The sequence below is a fragment of the Triticum urartu genome, chromosome 5A (genome assembly GCF_056163025.1).
Source record: "Triticum urartu cultivar PI428250 chromosome 5A, HENAU_Tu73, whole genome shotgun sequence".
Taxonomy (NCBI): Eukaryota; Viridiplantae; Streptophyta; class Magnoliopsida; order Poales; family Poaceae; genus Triticum; species Triticum urartu.
This window is the reverse complement of record NC_141877.1, coordinates 584,677,163-584,690,255: the sequence shown is the minus strand read 5'-3', so window position 1 is coordinate 584,690,255 and position 13,093 is coordinate 584,677,163. Positions and strand designations below refer to the sequence as shown.

General features: G+C 45.5%; 1 pseudogene; it reads right to left on the bottom strand.

Moving 5' to 3' along the window:
- Positions 1-11,605: 11,605 nt before the first annotated feature.
- Positions 11,606-12,239, bottom strand: LOC147973073 (mavicyanin-like; annotated as a pseudogene).
- Between the last annotated feature and the right edge of the window lie 854 nt (positions 12,240-13,093).

Below are 13,093 nucleotides of genomic sequence, written 5' to 3'. Positions count from 1 at the left end.
GGCTGTTATTGATTGCAACAAAGGCAATGTCACTTTTCATGTTAATGGTAATGAGCATACGATACAGTTTCTGAGGAAACAACCTCAAGTTCATAGTATCAATTCTATTGGAAAAATTCCATCGATTATAATTGGAGGTTTTGAATTTCCTCTTCCTACTATCAAGAAGAAATATGATATTCTTATTATTGGGGATGTGCATATCCCCGTTGAGCTAACTTAGTGTTATTCGAAATTTCTCCGGTTTCATGATTATCGGAATGAGTTTGTTAACAAGACTTGATCAACCTTGTTAGTGGATTCTTTTTGATAAGCATGAGATGGATGAAACTAGAAGCACAACCTTCTGAACCCCACTTTTATTTTCTGTCAATTAGTAGAAATAAAGTAAAAATAGTATTTTTCTGTCTGTTTCCTGACTTATCCGTGCAACATAAAAATATCCCGAAAATAAAAGTCCTCAGAATGCCATGCCAATTTAATATGATTTTTTCGGGAATATTTGAGGATTTACTGTGCAAAAATTACCGCGGGAGGAGCTGCCACCTGGCCACGAGGGTGGTGGGCGCGCCCCCTATAGGGCACGCCCCCCTGCCTCGTGGGCCCACGGTGGCCCTCCTCCACTTATCCCAGCACCCATCTTCTTCCTTTGTCTCACACAAACTCGAAAAACCAACTAAAGCACGAGTTTCAGCCACTTTTGCTATGATTTTCGATCTCCTTGCTCAAAGCACCTCTCGCAAAAGTGCTTGGGGAGATTGTTCCTTGGTATGTGACTCCTCCATTGGTCCAATTAGTTTTTGTTCTAGTACTTTATTCCTTGCAAATTTGTGCTGCATAGGTGACCATGTTCTTGAGCTTGCATGTCAAATTTATATGGTTCTAAGTAGTTCTAATGCTTGATATAGGCTCTAGGCACTTGTAAGAGTAGTTGCTATCAATATTATTGAAGTTGGTTCATTTTTGTTTGAAGTTACTAAGAATTTTAGATTATTTCAGAAAAATAATGAGGAGATTTTTGAGGGGCTCATCGAGTCAAAGCTCGAAGGAAAAGGCACCGAAGCCTAAGTATAATTTGTTGCGCACCGCGGAGATTCGGGCGTGTGAATGGCCTTCTGAAGATTTCTTGAGAGCAGCCGGTATCTATGAAGATTTTCATGAATTGCCTCACAATGCAGGCCTCACCGCTTTCCTCCATGACCAATGCGATCAGTATCTCTTACTCATAAATACTTTTGTGCAAAACTTTCATTTTCATTCTAGGAACTCACCACCTACGATGGAGTTTCATTTATATGATGAGCATAAAGAGATGTCACTTTATGATTTCTGTCGGATTTGTTTAGTCCCTTTTGAGGGCAAGACAGAAGAGCCACATCATGATGATGTGGCTGGTTTTATTGATACTATCACTGTAGGAGAAACTAGAAAGGTTTCCGATGCACGAATCACTAGCATACATTTTCTTGTTTTATGTTACTTTGCATTATTTGCTAGTCGTTGTTTAATTGGACGCGGAAATAGTGGAAACCTTAGTATCCCTGATATAATTATTCTGCACCACGATTTATACAGTGATAACACTTTTAGTATGGGCGGTATTATTGCTAGACGGTTAAGTATGAACCGTACTAAGGGTCCCATCTTTGGAGGCGTCTATGCCACACGCCTAGCTGCACATTTTAACATACCTATTAGGCATGCTGAGAAGGAAGAAAAGGTGCTGCTCCGTGTTTATCTAGATCCTAAAAGTATGGTGGCACATGATTTTATTGTTAAGAATAGGGAAGGAGAGCTTAAATATCAATTATTCTTTAACAAACATCATCCTGAGACTATTATCCTGCCTGCTCCTTCTTTGTTTAATTTTGTAGGACCCTACCTCATTACGTGGGCTGCCGTCCAAGCTTACAAGAATCCTGCACCAGCCCCGGAACAGGAACCACAAGATGAGCCTCCACGACAATCTGTTTATTCTTGGGATCCAGAGATGATTGTCAGCCAGTGGCAGTCAGAGTCTTCTTCTTCATCACAGTATGATCCCAACTATTCCTCCTCATCACAGTACGACCCCAACAACTATTATTATGGATATCCACCAGGCCAGCCGTGGCCATAGACCAACTTAGGCCAAAAGCCTAAGCTTGGGGGAGTACGTATTTCTCACTGACATTGCATTTATATTCACACACACTCATTGCTAGATGTCGGTGCTCATACTTTTTCACTGTAATATCCATGCTAGTTTATTTTCTTTTTCCTGCTTTCTTCTTGTGTGTTTGTTAAACCTTAAGAAAAACCAAAAAAATTAGTAGTAGTAGTTTATTTTTCTGCTGTAGTAGTAATAATTAAAAAGAAAACCCAAAAATATTTCCTATTCTTCTTTTGCTTGTTGGGAGCTTTCCCGTGTAAATAGTTTTATTTCTTTTCTTTGGGGGTCAGTAGGAGAAGACCATAATTAAATTATTGAAGTGGCTCTTATATGCATTATTGTTGATTTAACCAAGAGCCCATATTGCCTTGTCTTCTCCTGTTTATTGAATGCTCGCAGATTCCATCTTAGTCCAATGCACGTACAATCTTATTATTATTCACACCGTTCGGTCGTGCAAGTGAAAGGCAATTATGATGATATATGATGAACTGACTGAGATGAGAAAAGCATGTATGAACTCGACTCTTTTGTTTTTGTAAATATGATGAGTCCCTCGTTCTTGATTCAGCTTATTATGAATAAACATGTTTGCAATGACAATTAGAGATCATAGTTGCTTGTGCCATGCTTGATTAGCTAAGAGTTATAATGGTTTACCTTGTGGGCCAACATGCTATTGAGATGATTATGATGTGGTATGATGGGTGGTATCCTCCTTTGAATGATTTAAGTGACTTGACTTGGCACATGTTCACGCATGTAGTTGAAACAAAATCAACATAGCCTTCACGATATTTATGTTCATGGTGGATTATACCCTACTCATGCTTGCAGCCAATGTTTATTAATTTTAATGCATGTACATGGCTGTTGTCGCTCTCTAGTTGGTCGCTTCCCAGCCTTTTGCTAGCCTTCACCTGTACTAAGAGGGAATACTGCTTTTTTGATTTTGCTAACCACGTGTCCCACGCGGTTAAGAGGGAATACTGCTTGTGCATCCAATCCCTTAAACCCCAAAGTTATTCCAGATGAGTCCACCATACCTTCCTATATGCGGTATCTACCTACCGTTCCAAGTAAATATGTATGTGCCAAACTCTAAACCTTCAAATAATCATTCTGTTTTGTATACTCGAATAGCTCATGTATCAACCAAGGCTGTCCTTATCTTTCGTGTTAGGCGGGTTATTCTCAAGAGGAGTGGACTCCGCTCCTCACTCACGAGAAAATGGCTGGTCACCGGGATGCCCAGTCCCATGCTTTATGCAAACTAAATCAAAATTAATTGCAAACAAAACTCCCCCTGGGACCTGATGTATGTTGGAGGTACTCGTTGTTTCGAGCAAGCCATGGATTGATGCTTGTTGGTGGAGGGGGAGTATAAACTTTACCATTCTGTTTGGGAACCACCTATAATGTGTTTAGCATGGAAGATATCGCCACCTCTTAGTTGTTACATTGACAATGAAAGTATACCGCTCAAAATACAATTTATCTCTACTTCAAAGCCGAGCTCTGGCACCTCTACAAATCCCCGCTTCCCTCTGCGAAGGGCCTATCCATTTACTTTTATGTTGAGTCATCACCCTCTTATTAAAAAGCACTAGCTGGAGAGCACAACTGTCATTTGCATTCATCACTGTTAATTTATATTGGGTATGACTATGATTGGATCTCCTTTACCATGAATTACAATGTCTAGTCAGTCCTTAATCTTTAAAGGTGCTCTGCATTTATGTTTTGCGGTCTCAGAAAGGGCTAACGAGATACCATCTTGTTATATCATATTATGATTGTTTTGAGAAAATGTTGTCATCCGAGATTTATTATTATGACTTGCTAGTTGATTATGCTATTGATATGAGTAATCATGAGACCTGAGAATTATTGCAAATGTAGTTAGTTATGATCTATGCTGAAAACTTGAATGCTGGCTTGACATAGTTACAACAACAAGAGCAAACAGAGTTTGTAAAAGTTTTTCTTTCTTTCTTTCAGTTTGTCAACTGAATTGCTTGAGGACAAGCAAGGGTTTAAGCTTGGGGGAGTTGATACGTCTCCGTCGTATCTACTTTTCCAAACACTTTTGCCCTTGTTTTGGACTCTAACTTGTATGATTTGAATGGAACTAACCCGGACTGACGCTGTTTTCATCAGAATTGCCATGATGTTGTTTTATGTGCAGAAAACAAATATTCTCGGAATGACCTGAAACTCCACGGAACATCTTAGAAAATATAATAAAAAAAATCCTTGCCACAGATGAAGACCAGGGGGCCCACACCCTTCTCACGAGGGTGGGGGGCGCGCCCCCCCTAGGGCGTGCCCCCTACCTCGTGGGCCCCCTGGATGCCCTCCGACGCCAACTCCAACTCTATACATTTGCTTTCGGAGAGAAAAAAAATCAGAGAGAAGAAATCATCGCATTTTACGATACGGAGCCGCCGCCAAGCCCTAAAACCTCTCGGGAGGGCTGATCCGGAGTCCGTTCGGGGCTCCGGAGAGGGGGATTCGTCGCCGTCGTCATCATCAACCATCCTCCATCACCAATTCATGATGCTCACCGCCGTGCGTGAGTAATTCCATCGTAGGCTTGCTGGACGGTGATGGGTTGGATGAGATTTATCATGTAATCGAGTTAGTTTTGTTAGGGTTTGATCCCTAGTATCCATTATGTTCTGAGATTGATGTTGCTATGACTTTGCTACGCTCAATGCTTGTCACTAGGGCCCGAGTGCCATGATTTCAGATCTGAACCTATTATGTTTTCATGAATATATGTGAGTTCTTGATCCTATCTTGCATGTCTATAGTCACCTACTATGTGTTATGATCCGGCAACCCCGAAGTGACAATAATCGGGACCACTCCCGGTGATGACCATAGTTTGAGGAGTTGATGTATTCACTATGCGCTAATGCTTTGTTCCGGTTCTCTATTTAAAGGAGGCCTTAATATCCCTTAGTTTCTAATAGGACCCCACTGCCACGGGAGGGTAGGACAAAAGATGTCATGCAAGTTCTTTTCCATAAGCATGTATGACTATATACGGAATACATGCCTACATTACATTGATGAATTGGAGCTAGTTTTGTGTCACCCTATGTTATGACTGTTACATGATGAACCACATCCGTCATAATTATCCATCACTGATCCAGTGCCTATGAGTTTTCCATATACTGGTTCTCGCCTATTTACTTTCCCGCTGTTACTGTTACAATCACTACAAAATACCAAAAACATTACTTTTGCTGTCTTTACTTTTGTTGCCGCTACCACCACTATCATATTACTTCGCTACAAAACACTTTGCTGCAGATACTAAGTTTTCAGGTGTGGTTGAATTGACAACTCAGCTGCTAATACTTGAGAATATTCTTTGGCTCCCCTTGTGTCGAATCAATTAATTTGGGTTGAATACTCTATCCTCGAAAGCTATTGCGATCCCCTACACTACTGGGTTATTAGTATACACGGATAAGATGAGTGTGAATGGGGGGAATGGCTGCCGGTGAACTATGATACTCGGGCAAATCATAGAAATGGACGTGGAGGAGGACGAGCGGGCAGGGGTGGAGGCTCTAAGGGGCGAAGAGGCAAGGAGGTACATCCTAATGTCGAGGAGAATAATGACATGATGGTGGATAGGAGGTTTGATAACCCTGGTGCAATAGTTCCGCTGGCACGCAAACGCCTAATTGGCCAAGATGGAAATGTCTTTGTGAAAACCACAAGTACTGCAACTCCCTCCCCTAGGTTTGTAACTGACAAGGTGAATATGATTGAGAATAAATCAGCTGATGCTGTGGATAAAAGTCAGTTAAGCACCCCGCAGAAAATTCATGATCCTAAAAGGCAGAGGTTTGACCCGAGTGGGTCGGATGATGTTTCAGCTCAGCAATTAGCGACCTCCTTCTAGGAGGATCACCGGGCACAATGAAAACCTTAAGCTAGAACTGCCGTGGTATGGCCAGTGCCGACAGAAAGGGCTCTTCTGGATATCCAGAAGCAGTGGGGACCAGATGTTGTGTTTTTGTCCGAGACACATCTGAATACAGCTAGGGCAAACAAGTTGATGAGGAAAATGAAAATGGACCGAGTAGAGGTTGTGGAAAGTGTGGGTGCTAGTGGTGGATTACTCCTCTTTTGGCGCCACCCTGTTGTGATTAGCATAAAGGATAAGACCAAGAATTTTATTGATGTAGTGGTGGGAGGACCAGTGGAAGAGCAATGGAGGCTTACAGGGTTCTTTGGTGAGCCCAAATGGGAGGACAAACACTTGTCTTGGAGCTGCTTGCGTGGTCTATCTCAACAGAACCAACTCCCGTGGGTAGTTGTTGGTGATTTTAACGAGATCTTGTACTCGCATGAGAAGGAGGGGGAGCACCGTGGCTAGTTAATATGATGCAGAATTTCAGAGATGCACTGGTCGACTGTGAACGTGAGGATATGCGTGTTGTTGGTGAGCAGTTTACATGGCGAAGGCGCAGATTGAGGGAGCGTTTGGACATAGCAGTTTGCAATGGAGCTTTCCTTGGTATGTTTCCCACAGCTGTAGTCACAAATGCACCGCATACAAAATCAGATCACAGGCCGGTGGTGATTGACTTGGAAGGTGTGGTGGGCATGGACCAGCAGCCTAATTTGAGGCCAAAACAATTTGAAGCTCGCTGATTACAAGAGGAGGAGATGATGCAAAGGGTCACAGAGGCCTGGGAAAGGACATGCATGTCTAAGTGTTTGGCAAAGCGCACGGCGGATGTCAATCAGTATATGCATAAATGGGACCGGGAAGTCCTGAATGCACCGCACCGGCGCTTAAAGCATCTCAAGGAGTTAGAACAGCTGCGATCGGGGCCACTCACTGACGAGTCGGCAGACAGGCAGCATGGTCTACTGATTGAAATTGAAGAGACTATGGAGAAGGAGGAAATTTACTGGGTACAACACAATAGGGCTAATTGGTTGAAATTTGGAGACAGAAACACGAACTACTTCAACAATTTCGCCTCGGCTCGGAAGAAGAGAAACTACATTCATAGATTGATGGATGAAAATGGTGGATGTCAGGAAGATAATGAGGCGATGAGAAACCTCATAGAGAACTATTTTCAGCACCTTTTCACTTCAGAGGTCGATGTAGTGAATATGGATGTAATAAATAAGGTGATACCGCGGATTACTCCTTACATGAATGAAGCATTATTGGTGCCTTACACTAAGGAAGAAGTAAAACGTGCTCTATTCAGCATAGGCGACCTAAAGGTGCCAGGTCCCGACGGGTTACACATGATTTTTTATAAAAAAAAATTGGCACCTTTTGGGAGATGATCTGGTGAAGGAAGTGTTGGGAGCGGTGAATACTGGGATCATCCCAGAGGGATGGAATACCACCACTATTGTCTTAATACCAAAAGTTGATGTTCCTGAGAATGTTTCTCCATTCAGGCCTATAAGTCTTTGCAATGTTGTTTATAAGGTGATATCTAAGATGCTCGCTGCTCGCCTAAAGGTTTTCTTGCCTGACATTATTAGCGAGACACAAAGTGCTTTTGTCCCTGGCCGGATCATAACGGACAATGTGATTGTTGCTTATGAAAGCTTCCATACGATGAAGAAGAAGAAGAAGGGGAAAGTAGGTAATTGTGCGGTAAAACTTGATATGCACAAGGCCTATGACATGGTCGAATGGATTTTCCTAAAAGCAATTCTTAGCAGGCTGGGCTTTGAAGAGAGATGGATTGATCTCATTATGGCATGCGTTACCTCTGTAGAGTACAAAGTACGGTTTAATTCAAATGAAACTGCACTGTTTCATCCTACGAGAGGTTTGAGACAAGGGGATCCCTTGTCCCCCTATCTCTTTCTTTTATGTGCAGAAGGGCTCTCAAATTTAATAGTCTTTAAGGAGGCATCGGGTAATGTCAAAGGGGTCCAGGTGTCTCGTGATTCTCCTACGATTTCCCACTTACTCTTTGCTGACGACTCGTTGATCCTTATGAGAGCAGATATGGAGAATGCAAACACATTGAAGAGGATATTGGACGACTACTGTTTTGCCTCTGGACAGAGGGTGAGTGTTGCAAAGTCATCGATTTATTTCAGCCCCAATACAGATGTTGATACGAAAGCAGAGGTGTGCCAGATACTGGACATTATGACTCAATCACTATCTGATAAGTATTTGGGTCTCCCATCTATGATTGGGGTAGATAGGGTTGACTACTTTAAGCATATTATCGAGAGGATTCAGAAGATGATTAATGGGTGGAAGGAGCGAACACTATCTTATGGGGGTAAGGAAGCATTGATCAAAGCGGTGGCCCAAGCCATCCCGACATATGCGATGAGTGTGTTTAAATTCCCAAAGAAAATTTGTAAGGGAATCACTGACGCCATTTCGCACTATTGGTGGGGTGACGGGGAAAACCAACGAAAGATGCATTGGTTTGCTTGGTGGAAAATGTGCATTCCAAAGGAGAAAGGACCAGATGGGTTTCCGTGATATACACAATTTTAACTTGGCGCTTCTAGCAAAAAAATGTTGGAGACTCATTGAGTACCATGAATCACTATGTGCAAGGGTCTTGCGTGCTAAATATTACCCTAGTGGCGAATTACTAAACTGCAGTCTAAAGAAAGGCTCTTCATTTGTGTGGCAGAGTATATGGGCATGATTCAGACTTTTAAGAAAGGGAGTATTTGGAGAGTGGGGAACGGTCTGAAGATTAGCATATGGGAGGACTGTTGGGTGCCGAACAGCTACTCTGGGAAGATCATTACCCCACGCGGGAACAGAATGTTGGACAGGGTTTATGAGCTCATTGACCCAGCATCTGGAGAGTGGGATGAAGATCTCATTAGAGCAAATTTCTGGCCTATTGATGCTGACCGTATTTTTCAAATCCCACTGCATCATGATGATACGGAAGATTATGTGGCATGGCACTTGACGAAGACGGGAGTTTTTAGTGTGCGTTCTGCGTACTACAAGCAATGGGAAGATTTATATGGCAATACTGAACCTAGCTCTCTGTCGAGTGGATCTGCACCGCATCCAATATGGAAGAAGTTGTGGAGCCTCAAAGTGCCAAGTAAAGTGAAAATTTTTATATGACGATCGTTGCATAATGCTATTCCTTGTTTTGGTGTGCTCGCTGATCGGCACATATCTACATCGGCGCAATGCCCGGTCTGCAAAATGCACCCTGAGGACGTGGCACATGCACTCTTCGGGGTTGTGCGGACTAGAGGAATGTGGTCTAAACTTGCTCTACTTGAAAGAGTAACAGAGGCCGGACCATCAGGAAGATCGGGAGCGGAGATTCTTGCGACCCTGTTGTGTGATGAATCGAGCACGATAAACTACATGGATGTGGTGGAAATACCGGGATTGATCGCAGTTAGTAGCTGGCATATATGGTGGCAACGAAGGCAAATAGAAAAGGGAGAGGATGTGCAGAATCTGGAGAGATCAAGTCAAGCCATACTGGCTACGGCACTCAATTTTGTTCGAGCAGCAACATTGAAGGTCTCCTTGCCAAAAATCAACACATGGCTGAGACCACTAAACGGCCAACTGGTCTTGAATACGGATGCTTCTTTTCTGGATGATCATACTGGCTCATGTGGTGCTGTGATCAGAGACCACCTGGGTTACTTCATTGCGGCATCCACAGCTAAACTTGACCATGTGGCGGATGTTGGAGTAAATAGCATAAAACTACTACTTTACAGGTTAGGGTTCCAAAAAACTACCGGTTTTTAATTTTTCTCAGATAACTACCAAGTGAGCGGTCCACTGTTTCAGAAAACCCAAATCGCAGAATGTTTTTCAATTAATCACGATTATGATAGTTGGGCCCCACATGTAAGAGCTCTGATTGTTTGACCGTTTGTTTGACCGTTAGGGGTGGGCCTGCACATAAATTTAAAAAAGCAATCAAGCCCCTACATTTTTTCCAAAAAGCAATCCGGCCCTACTCTAGATCAGCGCAGCCATGGCGCTGCTCCTTTCGCTCCCGAGCTCTCCTAACAGAATCTCGCGAGGCCGCCTCCTCCGGCCGTCGAGCCGCCCGCCGCCGGTGATCACCGGGGCTCAACCCCTGGCCGCTCCTCCGCCTCACCTCCTTCTCCCCCTGCGTTTCTCCGCCCGCCGCCGACCCGTGATGCACGACGCCGCTGCGCTAGTGGCCGCCTCTCTACGCCGGCTCCCCATGGCGTAGGGCGAGCCCTGGCGACCCCATGGCAGGAGGCGACCCCCAGCCGGTCTCGATGGCGAGCGGCGGCACGGTGACCCGAGCGGAGCCCCGTGGCGGGCGGCGGCCCTCAGCGGCTCCCATTGGCGCGCGGCGACGCGGCGACCCGAGCGGAGCCCATGGCGGGCGGCGGCCCTTAGCGGCTCCCGTTGGCGCACAGCGACCCGTGCCGGAGCCCCATGGCGTGCGACGGAGACTCCAGGCGGCGCGCGGCAGGGTCGCCGGCCTTTGGTATGCCTCCTCGTCTCCACCTTGTCATCAGGAGCTCCGACGAGCTTCTACCAGCGGCAGCAGCGGAGGGAGGGGTGTCGAAGTGGCATAGGGCGGTGGCCGGACGTGGCACAGGACGGCGGCATGGGCCAGCAGTGTGCCAGCGGCCATGGCGGCTCTGTGATGTTCTTGGCGAGCATCGAGAGTGGAGGAGAAGGGAGGCAGAGGGGAGAAGAGGAAGATAAAGAAGAGACACTGACATGTGGGCCCCACATGTCAGTTAACGGTCAAACTAACGCTTCGTTTAGGTGTGGGCTCGACTTGTCATAATTGTGATCAATTGATAAGCACTCGGCGATTTGGGTTTTCTGAAACAGCAGACCACTCACTTGGTAGTTATCTAAGAAAAATTAAAAACCGTTAGTTTTTTGAAACCCTAGCCTGTAAAGTAGTAGTTTTATGCTATTTACTCCGGATGTTGTAACAGCTGAAGCAGCTGCGCTATTGAAGGGCCAAGCTAGCTCAAACCATTGGTGCACATACCCTTGTAGCTCGGACGGACAATGCCATATTGGTGGAGGCGATGGCAAACAACTCTGGACAAGATATGGTGGCAGGACCCATACTTGAGAGATGTCGTTCTTTGTGTTTAGATTTCGAGAAGGTCTTTTTTCAGCACTGTAATAGAGAATGCAATTTGATTGGTCACAGGCTAGCTCAAAGTGGTCGTGAGGATCAGCCAGCTTTGTGATTGGACTCCCTCCTTAGCTTTATTTCGGTTTTACTTGCGGATGACGTAAGCATTTGTTTAAGTTAATAAAGCTAGCCCGAAGGCCTTTCCCTCAAAAGAGAGTCAAGTGCTCAAATTTACCACGGTATGACATCAATAATGGTGATACTGCAGAACAAAGCAGCACGACCAAATACGACTTTTGGTGGCTCACATATGCAGTGGAGACATACTCGACGGAGTGGGAGCCTAGAGCACGAGCACGGCCGCAGCGACCGCGGTGACCGCCGCCGCCGCCTCCCCGAAGCGCGCCTGTAGCTTGCCGGCACGGTTGGACAGCGGTGGAGCAGCCAACGGGGCCTCGGGTTAGGGAGCCGGTGGGGCGGTCTCGAGGACGGTGATCTTGAGCTTCACGCCGTTCTCGCAGTTGTTGTCGATGCCGCAGAAGAACCACCGGCGTCCGGCCTTGTCGAGCACGACCCGGTCCTCGCCGGAGGTCCGGACGACGGCGTTGTCGGTCTGGTTGCAAATGAGGAAATCTGGCCCGCTCACCTCCACGACATTGTGGCTGGAGATGCCGTACTCGAACACTGCGATCGATATAGTTAGCACGGGATCTACAAGCAATTTAATTGCTTTCTCGTCGCAGAGAAAATGAAGCCATCGAGCGTGCGCGCAGACGTAATGGTTCAGCGTTGCCGTTACCTAGCATGTCGCCGACCACGAACTGTTTGGTCTCAGCCCAGGCCGTGTAGTCGACATAGAGGGCCCAGCCCTTGTCGTCGCCGACCACGTGTTCTGTGGCGACGGCGAGCCCTGGAAGGAAGGCGACAATGAGGGCGGCCACGGCAATGGCGACGACCAGCATCTGCTTGGAAGCCATCGCTGAGTAAGCAGCAAACCTAGCGAAAAGATTACAATAACTCTGCTGACTTGTGTGCTCTGCTTCTTCCTCTGTCTTTTCATGTATATGTAGGGAGGGATAGAGCTCGGTAATCAGTATGTTACATACGTATACGTAGTTTTTTCTTTTTTTGCGGGAGCGTACGTGTATGTAGTTATCAACGTTGCCTCTCGAACGTCTCTTGTCGCTGGCCGAAGGTAGCGGCAGCAGCTGGGCAATGGTGGCAATGGCACGGGAGTTGAATGCGTCCGTGTGGCGCCAAATGTGATGGATTTAGTATGCATTGATGTCATCGGAGCAGACGAATGGGCAGAACAACAGTTGGGTGTGAGCGTTTTGATGAGTTTTTTGGCAAACCTTCAGATGAGGTGTTGGACATGTAGTTGTATTGCAAAATACTACGGAAATGCTAATGAGCTGACTTCCGGTTTTTTAGAGAGCCCTCTCTATTTCGTTTGATCCTGCACGAATCTCAAAGCAATGACCTGTGACAATCCTTCTGGACGAACCGTTCACTCTCATGCTCCTCCCGGGCGAATGACGTTTCCTCCTATACACTTCCCAAGCGAACAACCCCGTGTGTAGCATGACACTTCCCTACGAAGTACCATGACAATTACTGAAAGCATGTATGTCAACTTCTTTGTGTAGCATAGCAATTCATCCTGCTGCAACACGGCAATTCTTGGACATGTGGGCAACTTCCTTCTTTTCTTAGCCTGGTTATTCTCTCTGCCGCAGCATATCAATTCCCTGAAAATGCATGTCAATTTTCTTGCAGTATGACAAATCCCTATTATAGCACGACAACTATTTTTCTTAGGATGACAAAT